The following is a 13260-nucleotide window of genomic DNA, read 5'->3' on the forward strand; positions in this document are numbered from 1 at the left end:
GTTTGCGAGATGCAGATTCTAATAAACTAAGACAGTCACATACTTTTTAGGTGAAATAGAAAGGCAGACGTAATCACAGTGTGCATGTATATTTTATTTTCATTTACAAGTTATTTACATTCTGCAAAATAATTAGATTAAATGTGAAAAAACATGTTTGTATTTGTAAGGGTGCTGGGTGTTAAGGGTTTTAAAGGGGCTTTAGGGTTCATGCGTGGGTTAAGAAAGGGGATAGTAAGTGCAGTAAATGTGTTTTTGGCATTCAGGGGTTGGTAAGGTTACCTGATAGTAAGGGCTTCAGGGTTCAGTGGTGGGTAGTGGTAAATGGTGGTAAGGGTTTTTTATGGTTTATGGTTTTTATGGTTCTAGGTAGAAGTAAAGGGAGTAAGGAGTTTTAGGTTTCGGGAGGGTAAAAGTATAAGGAGGTATTTTTTAGGGTGCAGGGGAGGAAAGTGGTAAAAGGGGAATGGGAGTACAACCGATGATAGCAACGAGCTCTTATCTTGCTGTCACATCTAGTCAGAAATGGATGTTTTGGTCATTGCACTGCAGAAGGTTAATTCCACATTCCCTAGAGCAATCATCCTGACGTCCTTTGTCCCCTTTTGCAGGACTCCTTTTTTAATAGAGTGAGGCTCGAGTTATTCATAAAGCTCCCTCCATCAGCTCACTTGTTGTTCCGGCTCATGCACCCATCCTCTCATGGGGACAGGCACCACCAGAGCTGCAGCTTCCTTGTTGCCTTGCAGGCTAGAATTGAAGTTGAAGGTAGGGCAGTGCTGAAAAGTGTCTAGGTGCTAGATGAGCCTTGGCCGGCCTTCCAGCCAGCGCGTGGTGCATGAAGATCAGGTCTCCTCAATAGCTTGGGCCAAATCTAGACAGTAAAAGCAGGTTTCTCCTCCTCTCCCTTTGTTCTCACAGATACAAACTGCAGGCAGCTGAGCTGTAACGGAATGCTTTGAAGGTGCTCTGTGGGCGTGGACAGGTCAGCAGGTCAAGAACACTGCCTTTATAGATAAAGCTTTCACTTGCTAATGGCCAATTGAATGGAGGAGAGATGAGCAGGACAATTCTTCTGTCCCCTTTATTCCCCCCCCCACTTGTCCCAGTTTCCCACTCACGCCAACATTTGGGGAGGGTAAATCACCCACACCCCCACACTTCCTACTCCCATGGACACAGAGCTTGTGAAACTAGGTAGGACTGCTATCATGCAGCATAGAATCAAGATGGTGTTCGTGCAAAGTGCGTGTGACGGGCATAGGTACATGTTCATGTAAGGGTCAGGAGGCCCACCCTGACTTCACGTCATGTCCCCTCTCGGGCATTTGGAAGGCACAGACTTTACGCCATTATGTCCATGTTGGGGGTTGGGGCCAGAAGGTTTTAAACTTTATATCTTGTCCCTTGTAATGCCCATGTGGAGATATATATATACATGAAAAAAAGCTATGGTCAAAGCTTAGTTATAGTTAGGAAAGATGTATTTATTCTTTCTATACAAACCAAACAACATAAACTACACAAATGTTAGAAATTCTAAAGTTATAGTTATACCTTGGATTTATTATGTATGCACCACCTTCAAATTACTGTAACTCACATACCTCCATACTCACTACTGGCAACTCACTAGCCACACTTCCTTAACTATACCTCACGTCCTCTCCATGTACTGTTTACACCCTTTCAACTTATAGCATGTTAAATTCATCCTGGACTCCTCCCTCTCCATGACCAGACAAGTCAACACCGTCTCCTCGTCATGCTTCAACATCCTGCGCATGCTACGGAAGATCTTTCGGTGGATCCCCACCGAGACCAGGAAGACGGTCACCCAGGCCCTCGTCGCCGGAACCACCGCCAAGCTCCAGGAGAGACTCCAGCGGATCCAGAACACCTCAGCCAGACTCATCCTCGACATCCCACGACACAGCCACATCTCCGGACATCTGAGAGACTTGCATTGGCTCCCCGTCAACAAAAGAATCACCTTCCGTCTCCTCACCCACGCACACAAAGCCCTACACGATCAAGGCCCGAGCTACCTCAACAACGCATCAACTTCTACGCTCCCAAACGCCATCTACGATCAGCCAGTCACGCCCTCGACGCCGTCCCCCGCATCCGAAGAACGACAACAGGAGGAAGGTCCTTCTCCTACCTGGCCGCCAAGACCTGGAACTCCCTCCCGTCCGACCTGCGTCTGACCCAAGACCACCTCTCCTTCAGGAAGAAGCTCAAGACCTGGCTGTTCGAGCAGTAGCAGCTCCCCCCCCCCCCCCCCCAAGCGCCTTGAGACCCTCCGGGTAAGTAGTGCGCTCTATATATGTCTTTGATTGATTGATTGAATTATAACATTCCTAACAAGACTCATAACGTGTAATGAAATAATTTATGAAACACTGATAACTAGAGTGGTAAGTTATAATTATTGAGGTGTGGCTAGCGAGTTGCCAACAGTGTGTAATTCAAGGTGTAACTATCACTTTAGAATTTCAAATGTTTGTGTAGTTTAAGTTTGGATTGTATAGAATGAATACAAAAGGTTTTCCTAACTATAACTGAGCTTTAACCATTGTTTTTTTAATTGAATTTTAATGTTTTTTAGTTTAAAATAAACAGGTCTTTCAAATCTTAGAGCGGAGTGTCGTTGAGTGTAGTGTCATTAAGTGGAGGGTCTTAAAGTACAGTGGAGGAGTGTGTTGTAGAGTGTAGTGCCATACAATGAAGTAGAGAGGAGTGGCAGACAGTGGACTGGCATAGAGTGTAATCGCATGGAGTGAAGTAGGGTACAGTCGAATGTCATACAGTGGAATAGCATACAGAGAAGTGGAAAACAGTAGAGTGGCGATGGGTGGCATGGTGGAGAGTTAAGTGGCATAGAGTGGAGTGACCTGGAGTGGAATGGCGCAGTGGAATAACTTAGAGTAGAGTGGAGTGGCATAGAGTGGAATGGCGTAGATTGAGTGGTGTAGATTGGAGTGGCATAGATTGGAGTGACATTGAGTGGAATAATGTAGACTGGAGCGGCGTAGAGTGGAGTGGCATACAGTAGAGTGGCATACAGTGGAATGTCGTCATAATTCAGAGATGAATTCACCAGAATATGGGAATATAGTTCAAGAAGATTTTTTATTCTCAAAGAGGAAGATCTCATCCATTCGTCACCAAGCTTCTCTTTGAGCAACTGTCATTCCCTTCACCACTCTCAACAGAACCTCTGCATGACATCACTCATGACATAAGTAGCGTTCTAACATTACATAGCTACTCAGCTACCACACACCTCCCTTCCTTAATGAACACAGCATAATTACCAAGTGAAACAAAGCAGATATTAAAACATAAACATGAGGTCCAAAAAATAATTACTTAAGAAAAACTAAGGTTAAGCACCTATGCAGACATAAAATCTTATTGACATGGTCTTTAAACCAACCAGTTCCCTGCACATGCAAATCTTATTGACGTGTTATGCCATTAAACATAGGCTTTCAAATAGCCAGGTTGCTTCGCAGTTCAATAGGATTTATTTGTTTCCACTTTTTCCCATTTTACATTGATTTGATTTGATTTGAAAGGAGATTTGTAGAGCGCACCTATACTCCAAAGAGTGTCCCGGAGCTAAATGCAAGGCTACCTGCGCACATCGCTGATCATCCTATTAAGCCTATTGAAAGAGCCAGGTTTTTAGTTTTTTTCTGAAAGATGTATAGCTCAGCAATGAAACAGAGATCCAGGAGCAGGTTGTTCCATGCCATCGACCCAAGGTAAGAGAAGGATCGGCCACCAGTCTTGGCTCAGCGGATTTTAGGAATTTTGCCAAATTGGCATTAGCTGACCGAAAATTCCTGGGAGGGGTATCGGCACAAATCCTCCTCCTCAGATATGCCGCTTCATCATCATGTAGAGCTTTATGAGCCAGGACCAGAGTTTTAATAATAATCTTCTTTTTGATAGGAAGCTAGTGAAGCGCTTACAAATGCTGGGTCATATGGGTTCTTGGGACGAGGTTGAAAAGAGTTCTAGCTGCCACATTCTGCACCACTTTAAGTCTATCCAGGAGGTATTCTGGAAGACCCAAGTTTAGTGCATTTCCATAATCACTGCTGGAAGGGATCAGAGCTTGGATCAACATTTTCAAGTTTCGACAGACAGAAGATGTAAGATTTTTTTCAAGGAGTGTAACAGCCCAAAACCGGAACCAACCAGTGCCTGAATTTGAGGTTGGAAAGAAAGGGCTCTGTCCATTTTGATTCTTAAATTCTGTACAGTGCTCAGGAGGACCGTGGGGAACAGTGGCTTATGGGCACCTTGGGCCAAAAATCAAGTGAAGTGGGATCAAAATACACAATCTCCGTTTTTCAGGGTTACATCTTAATTGGTTGGTGGACAGCCAGTTGAACACATTGGAGAGGTCAGTTTTAATAGCTCCTCCATTAAGCTCTTCACCTTTTTCACATGTGAAAAGCAACTGGGTGCTGTTGGCTTATGGCATTACCTTCACCCTCAATGTCTCAGCTAAAGCAGCCAGACAATTGAGATAAGCATTGAATAAGGTAGGGTTAAGTGCCGAACCTTAACCCCTCCCCTGCTGGTGACGGAACCACTCCGTCATCAGCCGCGGTCGCGCTGTGCTGATGACGGAGCGGTTCCGTCACGGCCCGCTCGGAACACTTGCGCGACGCGGATTCCGTGCCTGACTTTACGGTCCGGAGTGGTGCGACACACCCGGTGTGGTGGCCTACGTATTGGCAGATGGAACCGGCCACATCTATCGCGCAGCGTGGGGTCCTTGGTGTGGGCCCCTTCCACGGCTCCTTGTCCTTGACCCTGGATCTGGAGCACCCCGGGTGTAGAAAGCCACTCATTGGCGGATGGAATCGGCCGCATTTGTCGAGCGGCGTGGGGTCCCGGCAGTGGGCCCCCTCCATCGCTCCTTACCCTCGATCCCGGCCCTGCAGCACCCCCAAGGTCACACTGGGCCTCCGCCAATAGGGCCTACATGGCCGGCTCTGTGCTTGCAACCCCAACAGAGCCCCCACCATCTTGATTGGAGAGGGTAACATCGGCCGCACCCATTGAGCAGCGTGCAGTGGCTGGTGCCGGGCACCTCCGTCAACGCATCGCCCCGGCACTGCTCTTGGAGGGTCCTGACCAGGCCCTGCCTGCATGCCCTGATCGCCTGATCCTGTGTTGACCTGAGCTTTGGTCTGGAGGCGCCCTCCCCGAGCTGAGTGACACTTTGTTCTTATTGGATCGGCCGCCACTTCGGACAGCAAGGGACGGGGTGTCTGGACTTGCTTTTGGCCTGTACCTAGGGGTTGTTGGGCCTGCGCTGGGGTGGATTTGGTGCCCGGGCCTGAGTATTGACGGCTTGGGCGCTGGGCCTCTCCCACCGGGGGCCGTCTGCCCCCTGGGCCTCTGTCCCTCAGCCGCTGGATGGTCAGGATCCCACATTCATGGCTGAGATGGGTAGAGACCACGCCTCGAAGACACCCGCTCCACAAACTCAAACTAAAATGAACCAGTAAACCACCGCCGAGCGGAACCCAATGAAAGGGGCTTCTGGCTGTCTCTCCATTGCCAGAGGAGACCTTGCGACCATCCTGCAGGCTATCAGCACCTCCCAGGCCTCGGTAGAGGGGAAGATCGGCGAGGTCCGGGTGGGCATGGCCCTTATTCATCAGGATCTTTGCAACATCACGGCGAGGATTTCAGAGGTGGAGTCGCGTCTCTCTACGGCCAAGGACAAATTGGGACAGTTGAAAACCCAAGTGGCCGGCCTGCAGAATCAAACCTTGGAACTGCACCGCCGAGCAGAAGATGCAGAAAACCGCTTACGGTGAAACAACTTTGCCTAATACGTTTTCCCGAAGGGGTCGAGCAGGGACGGGCGGGCACCTTTGTGGAGACTTGGGTGAAGTCAAGGATGCCCAAAGATGCTCTCGCTGTGTGGTTTGCAGTTGAGCGCGCTCACCGCTCCTTGGCGCCTAAGCCTCTTGCCGGGGCCCCACCTCGCCCCATCAGCTGGTACAGAGACGTTAGCCTTAGAGAGGCCCGGGCCCAGGGTCCCCTGAAATACCAAAACAGCACCATTATGCTCTTCCCAGACCATACGAGAGAGGTGCAGGCCCAGCGTCGCTCATATGCAGAAGTCAAGCAAAAACTCTGCAATCTGGGATTGAGATATGGCCTCCTCTTCCCGGCTCGATTTAGAGTTGTCTTTCAGGGCAAGACAGTTTTTTTGACACCCCGCAGGCTGCCTGGACTTGACTCACTGTGGAGCGGCCTCTGCGGATCCGTTCTGCTTCCCCTCCCACCTATTCTAATCCTCCACCGACACATTCCTCTCCTCCCAAGCCACAGCGGAGACACACCCGGTCCCGTAGGAGGGGGGATCGGCGAGGGGAGACGGCGCGATTTCCGGGACTAAGATCCAAGTTGTTAATCTCTTCCGAGGCTCCTCCAGCTCCTAACAACCAAAGCCAAACCAGTTAATTGAGTTGCCTGTGCCATGGTCCGGACCCATCTTGGGCACTGCGCCCCATCTTGTCAGACTCTGACCTCTCCACTAGCCCCGCACTCCAGGGATCCGGTGAGGACACAGGAATCTGAGCAGTAAATGTCCATGAGGATGCAACTGTGTCAGAACTTTTGCGATATTTTACGTTAATAGGCAGCTGATGATACTATGACATCCGTCAATATGGAGGGATCCATCATTGCCATGAACTGCCCAGCTAAACGTTTTAGCTTAGCTATCCGTTATTGTTATCTTTAACCAATCTTTTTTTTTCAGGGCGACAGATGCTTCAGTTTATGAAGTATAGGGTGGGGGGATTGAGGGGAGGGCTGTTGTCCTCCCATTTGCTTTGCTCTATCTCTTTTTGAGCCTTTGTTTTTTGGTTTTTAATGACAGCCTACCAGTTGCACACATATTCACCATTGACAGACAACATACTACATTGCGCATGCCACACCCTTCTAGCTGGCCGAGATTCATCACCCCCCTTGGGACCCAGGCCCCCTTTGGCCCTCCCGGCCCTCACCCCACATACTGTCCAGATGTCCACCAGCGATAGAACTCTTCACGTCCTGTCGTGGAACGTGAATGGCTTGGTGGATCACATCAAACGCGCAGGGGTCCTCAGATATGCCCAATGCCATGCTTCCAGTTTGCTCCTCCTCCAGGAGACTCACCTCCGGGGACCCACTGTCCATTTTTTGACAGGGTGTGGCACTCCGGTTTTACGAGGGACCAGGGGAGTAGCTATACTAATACGGAGGGGCCTTCCCTTCACCACTACACAGGTGACGACCGATGCACAAGGCCTCTATGGCTCCATATCCGGTAGGCTAGAGGGTCACATCTTAAACTTAATCTCAACATGCATCCCACCAACCACACTCCCCTCTTTTCTACACCACCTTACAGCTGTAATCTCCGCTTTGCCCCTGGGTCAGACAGTAATTGGGGGTGACTTTAATGCAGCTATGCAACCGTCACTTGACACTACCAGAGAAACGTCCTCGTCGCACCTCTCTCACTCCAAGAGGCTGTCAGACTGGTCGGCTGCCCTTGGTCTGTGTGACGCCTGGAGGATTTGGAATCCCTGGGGAAACAATATACCCACACTTTGGCAGCCCACTATGCACACTCTTGTATCGATTTACTCCTCCTGCCCACCACCGATTGCCAACAGGTCTCTAATATTTCTATTCTACCCCGTGGAGTCTCTGACCACTAAGCTATTTCGTTGTGCCCTGGGGGCACCACTGATGGGACACGGACGGTCTGGAGACTGAACGCGTGGTTTTTGCAGGATGCGGAGATTAAAGATGGGCTTGCGGTGGAGCTTCGGCATTGTTTCCTCACTAACAAGGGATCGGTCCACTCCCTGGGCACACTCTGGGAGGCTAATAAGGCTACTTTGCGTAGCGTAGCCAGAGGTTTCGTCCACACTAAACGTACAGTGCAGAATGCTCGCCTGACCCAGCTTTAGGTGCAGGCCACAAGGATTGAGCTGACTCTAGCAAGTACAGCCAAAGCTCAACCCGCCAGACAGCTTGCAGCGATCCGGGATGAGATCTGTCAGATCTCCCTTGACTCGGCTAAGATGCTGTGGCACTCATCTGTGGCCTGTGTTTACGGATGGGGTGACAAGAATGCAAAAATGCTTCACAACTTAGTCTCCTACCCCAAGGCCAACAGAATTATCCCCGAAATCGGAGACACAGTCAGAAGCCGCCATTGCACCTCAGGGACTATTGCCCAGGCTTTTGCGGGTTATTACGCCCAGCTGTATTCAGTTCACCCCCCTGGGGCCTCTCTGGTTGGACTGTTGGGACAGGAGGCTGTCCGGCTCCCCTGTCTTGCCCAGGCAGAATCGATGGACCTCGATCTCCCCCTCACCCCAGAAGAGATACACAGGGCTATCTCCCTGTTGAATTCTGGAAAGACACCAGGACCAGATGGCGTCCCGCAGGAGTACTATGCGGCCTACAAAGGCTTACTGTTGTCCCATTTGGTGGACCTCTTCCAGCACATGGCCGATGAGGGCTCCTTTTCCCCCAAGACTGACATGGCAACTATAGTGGTCATCCCGAAGACCCAACCACCTTCTCCCTCCTGTGCGGACTACCGTTCGACCTTTAATCAACACCGAAATCAAAATCTTTGTCACAGCCCTGGCCCAGCATCTCCACCCCCTGTTACACAAACTGGTTCACCCGGACCAACGTGTTTTGATGCCAGACAAGGCACTCCGCTCTGTATACGGAGCCTCCACCTGGCCCTGGCCCACCGCCATAAGCTCACACCATACTTGGCCCTCCTACTTATAGATTTTGAAAAGGCCTTTGACACGGTGGAGTGGAGCTACCTGCAGGATGTCCTCGTGATGATGGGTTTTGGCCACCATTTCCGACCCCTCATCCGTTTCCTGTATTCCAACCCCAATGCTCGAGTCACGACCAATGGGGCTTTCTCGGAGGCATTTCCAATCCAAAGAGGCACGCAACAGAGGTGCCCCCTCTCACCACTCTTGTTTGCTTTGGCAATAGAACCCCTGGCCTGCCTCATACATACTGACTCCCAAATCCGGGGGTGGTCCTGGGATCCCCACCAGGTGGATAAGATCGCCCTATATGCGAACAATGTCCTGCTTTTTGTTGGCTGATCCATAGAGCTCCGGGCCCCGCAGCTTGCAGGTACTCCGGTCCTTTGAGAACATCTAGGGCCTGTGGCTCAACCCGGTGAAGTCCACCCCGATCCCTCTCCACCTCCCGGCCCTCACCCCACATACTGTCCAGATGTCCACCAGCGGTAGAACTCTTCACGTCCTGTTGTGGAACGTGAATGGCTTGGTGGATCACATCAAACGCGCAGGGGTCCTCAGATATGCCCAATGCCATGCTTCCAGTGTGCTCCTCCTCTAGGAGACTCACCTCCTGGGGACCCACTGTCCATTTTTTGACAGGGTGTGGCACTCCGGTTTTACGAGGGACCAGGGGAGTAGCTATACTAATACGGAGGGGGCTTCCCTTCACCACTACACAGCTTGCAGGTACTCCGGTCCTTTGAGAACATCTAGGGCCTGTGGCTCAACCCGGTGAAGTCCACCCCGATCCCTCTCCACCTCTCAAGGGCTTGTTTTGATTGGCAGTCTAATATCCCTATCAGGAGACAATCGTTTAGATACCTTGGGATCTGGGTGACTCTTCTCTCGGAGTTGGAATGGGTGCTTAACATTGCACCCCTGGTCACGAAAGCCAAAGCCGACCTTAAGCACTGGAAAACCCTCCCACTTAACCCCCTCGGAAGAGGGGCACTCTTTAAAATGACGATCCTCCCCGCTTCCTATATATTATTCAGAATACCACCTGTCATCTCCCAGGTAGTTGGTTCTGAAAATTTGACGGAGTAATTACTAAGTCCCTTTGAGGGGGGGTGGGAGGCTGCGCATGACCCTGACCCGCAGTCGGATTCCACCCTTTGTTGGAGGCATGGAAATGACAAATCTTCATCTTTACTACCAAGCTACCAGACTTCTTGTCATCCATGACTGGTTCATGGGGGTGGGCTGACCCGGCTTGTTGGACTGAGCTTCGAACCATGGACTTCCCACAACTCCAAACCTACTTGTATGGGGCCCCCATCCTGCAGACGATCCCACCTGTCACAAGAGCGGTCCTAGTAGTCTGGCGCTCTGCCCTGCAATATAAGCGATGGGACAAGCAACTCACTCAACACACACCTCTGTGGCAAGGCACGTGGCTGCGGGAGGTCTCAATCCTTGCAGGCTTTCGGCAATGGGATCACGTCGGGATCTTGCTTCTTGTAGACGTCTGAGTGGGAGATCACGTCAGGGCCTTCCCCGACCTACAACAACGTCATTCCCTTCATACCTCCCAATTTTATAGATATCTGCAGCTCTGCCACGAACTTGCCGCACACATACCACCAGGTACAACGATTCCTGAATTTAGCCCGTTGTAGACCCAGGTAATGATAGGAAACTTGGGCAGGGGAGGAGTGTTGTGGATATACCGCTCCCTAGTGAATAATGGCCCCACTACCCTGGACTCTCTGAGAACCCGCTGGGAGGGTTGGTTGGGTCCCCTAGAAGAAGTGGACTGGGGCAACGCCCTTATGGCTCCCAAAACCCTTATGACCTCCTCTAAACTCTATCTCATTCAACTCTACTATCTCCACATGGCCCTCCTTACCCCTATCCACCTATATAGGGCGGGACTGCGACCCTCCCCAGACTGTGAACGATGCGGCCAAGCCACAGCTGATTTTATTCCACATGGTCTGGTTGGGCCCTGGTCTTGCCTCGTTTTGGTCGGGTGGGAATCTGAGCTTACACAGACTCTGGGTTGGCATGTTCCCCATGATCCTGTACACCTTCTTTTGGGGGTATTTGATGGTTTAATCGGCTCTAGAGCTGACAAACACTTTCTGGGCACGGCGGTGGCGGTAGCCAAGCGAGACTTCGCAGAGGCCTGGGCTCAGGCCAAGCCTCCAACCTTGTGAAAATGGCGACAAGGGTGGGCTGGCGCGCGGCCCAGGAAGAACCTCTCTTTGAGGTCCAGGGATGTCCTGGGAAGTTCCGCAAAGTATGGAGCAAATGGCAGAATTTACAGTTTTGAATTATTTGCTCTGATTTTCTCAGACATTGCCATACTGCCTTTCAAATGGGATTTCTTTCTGAGTGCTTCATTCATGACTGTGGTCTTTGTGGTCTGTTAGAAATGATCTCTGATTTACTATGCAATTGTATGCTGTCATTTTGTGAATTTGTTTCTCAAATGCAAATAAACTTGATTATCAAAAGAAAAAAAATTCAGTTGTCCAAGCATACCACATCCAATTCAGGATCCCCTGAAATAGAAGGGGGCTCTACTTCCAAGAAGCGGCTCAGATCTATCAGTACAATTTTGTGGAAGGCTCTAGACATGATCAAGGTTTCTTCCGAGGGAAGCTGATTATGGTTAGATTTTAGCCATTTGAACTTAATTAGATGGTGATCTGACCATACTAATGGTAAAGGACCCCACTAATGGTAAGGGCTCAAACGGTTCAATCTTTACATTACAGTGACACACCACCACCCACCTCCTCATTGTTGGAAGTGCTTAACTTCCCTTTAAATAACGCAACTCTGTTAAGATTCTATATCCGATGGTCCTGGGTCTTGAGAGCATTGTTACATTTCTTAATGATTTGTATTGGGTTAGAGAACTTTTGCCCTCACCACCTCTTGCTGGGCATTTAACCACTACCAAATCCCCTACTAGAACCGCAGTTTTCTTAACAGCTTTCCTCTCATCAAAACATGTTTTCCTGTTACTTATCTTTTCTGCTTCTCTTTCTCACCAATCTTGCTCAATCTTACTCTTTCCTCAAACGTGTACTTGTTAATCCAAACTGATTCTACTGAGGTGTTGGGATGCCTTCTTCAAAGCAGTTCAAAATAATTTTTTTCCTTCGTGCTTTGAGGTGTGAATCTGTACCTTTCAATTGTCTTTTCCACTTCTTTTCTTCTACTCAATCAATTTTACTTTGCTAACATCATGGTTTCCTTGAGAACTTTATTAATTTGCCTCTGGATGCTAAATCGCATATTTTATGTGTTTTATACCTCTTTTCTCAAGAAATCCCTCCATTTCCTTGGACAGCAACTGACCTCCATAGCCTGTGAGTCATTTGTCTGGATATACTTCCCTGGCCATGATATATCTTTTAAAAATGTTGTTATATCTCTAGTTTCTATTGCACTAGTCAAGCACATTTCTGGCCATCTAGAAAATGTATCCATCACCACTATCACATACATCTGTTGTACCTCCCCATGAATGGGACCCAAAATGTCTAAAGCAATGTCTTTCCAGGGACCTGTCAGACGATGTCTGAAGTCCATGGGTTGTATCCTAGTACTCTTCGGCTTATTACTAAGTGCACACGGTAGACACTCTTGTATAACCCTTTCAATTTGTTTGTCCATTCCTGGCCTCCAATGTGACGTTCTTAATCTTTACTTAGTTTTAGACATACCCTGAGGAGTCTCATGAGCCAAAATCATAAATTCCTCTCTCAGACTGCATGGAGGTGCTAGTCTAGTTCCCCTAAGCAGGAGAACTCTGCATGTACTTAATTCATCCTTTACGCACCAAAAAGCTTTGCACACATTAAACCTCTGTCTATTGTTGTTGCATCCTTTCAGTAGCAACAGCAGAAACCAACTCCTCCCGCCATCTCTGCATTGAAATGATATTGCATTCCATCTCGCACCCAAATACTATTTCCTCATCAATTTGGTCATTCCCAAGGTGTTTATTTTCCTCTTTAGGAATCAGCCTGAAAAGTGTGTCAGTTACACCTTTTTCTACTCCTGGAATATATTTAACTTCAAAATGGTATTCCTGTAATTCAGTAAGCACCTCCCTCTCTATAACTGAGCATCTTGACTCCCCTTCTCTCGTCTGTGAGTGAACAATTACTTTTATTTGATTTGATTTAAATCATAAAAGGGCAGCACATTCACCAAGATGCATACAATTCACAAGCACTTATTTCGATACATTAATTTGCTTGAATCTCATTAAAATGTGCAGTAAAACGAGTTAGGAAAGTATACACTAGTTCCTACAGACTTATTGGTAGCTAGCCATGCTATAGAAAGTGAGCTTCTTATGGGATTCAGCTTGAGCTGTACACCAGTTCACAATCTAAAAGAGGCCCTGAAACAG

At 48.9% G+C, this 13260-nt stretch overlaps 1 protein-coding gene across 1 annotated transcript in view; it reads left to right on the forward strand.

Annotated features, from left to right (window-relative positions):
* Positions 1 to 13260, forward strand: part of RASGRF1 (Ras protein specific guanine nucleotide releasing factor 1) — a 656364-nt gene that overhangs the window by 189187 nt on the left and 453917 nt on the right. The window lies entirely within an intron of this gene.

This window comes from Lissotriton vulgaris, chromosome 2_1 (genome assembly GCF_964263255.1).
Source record: "Lissotriton vulgaris chromosome 2_1, aLisVul1.2, whole genome shotgun sequence".
In the NCBI taxonomy this organism is placed as follows: Eukaryota; Metazoa; Chordata; class Amphibia; order Caudata; family Salamandridae; genus Lissotriton; species Lissotriton vulgaris.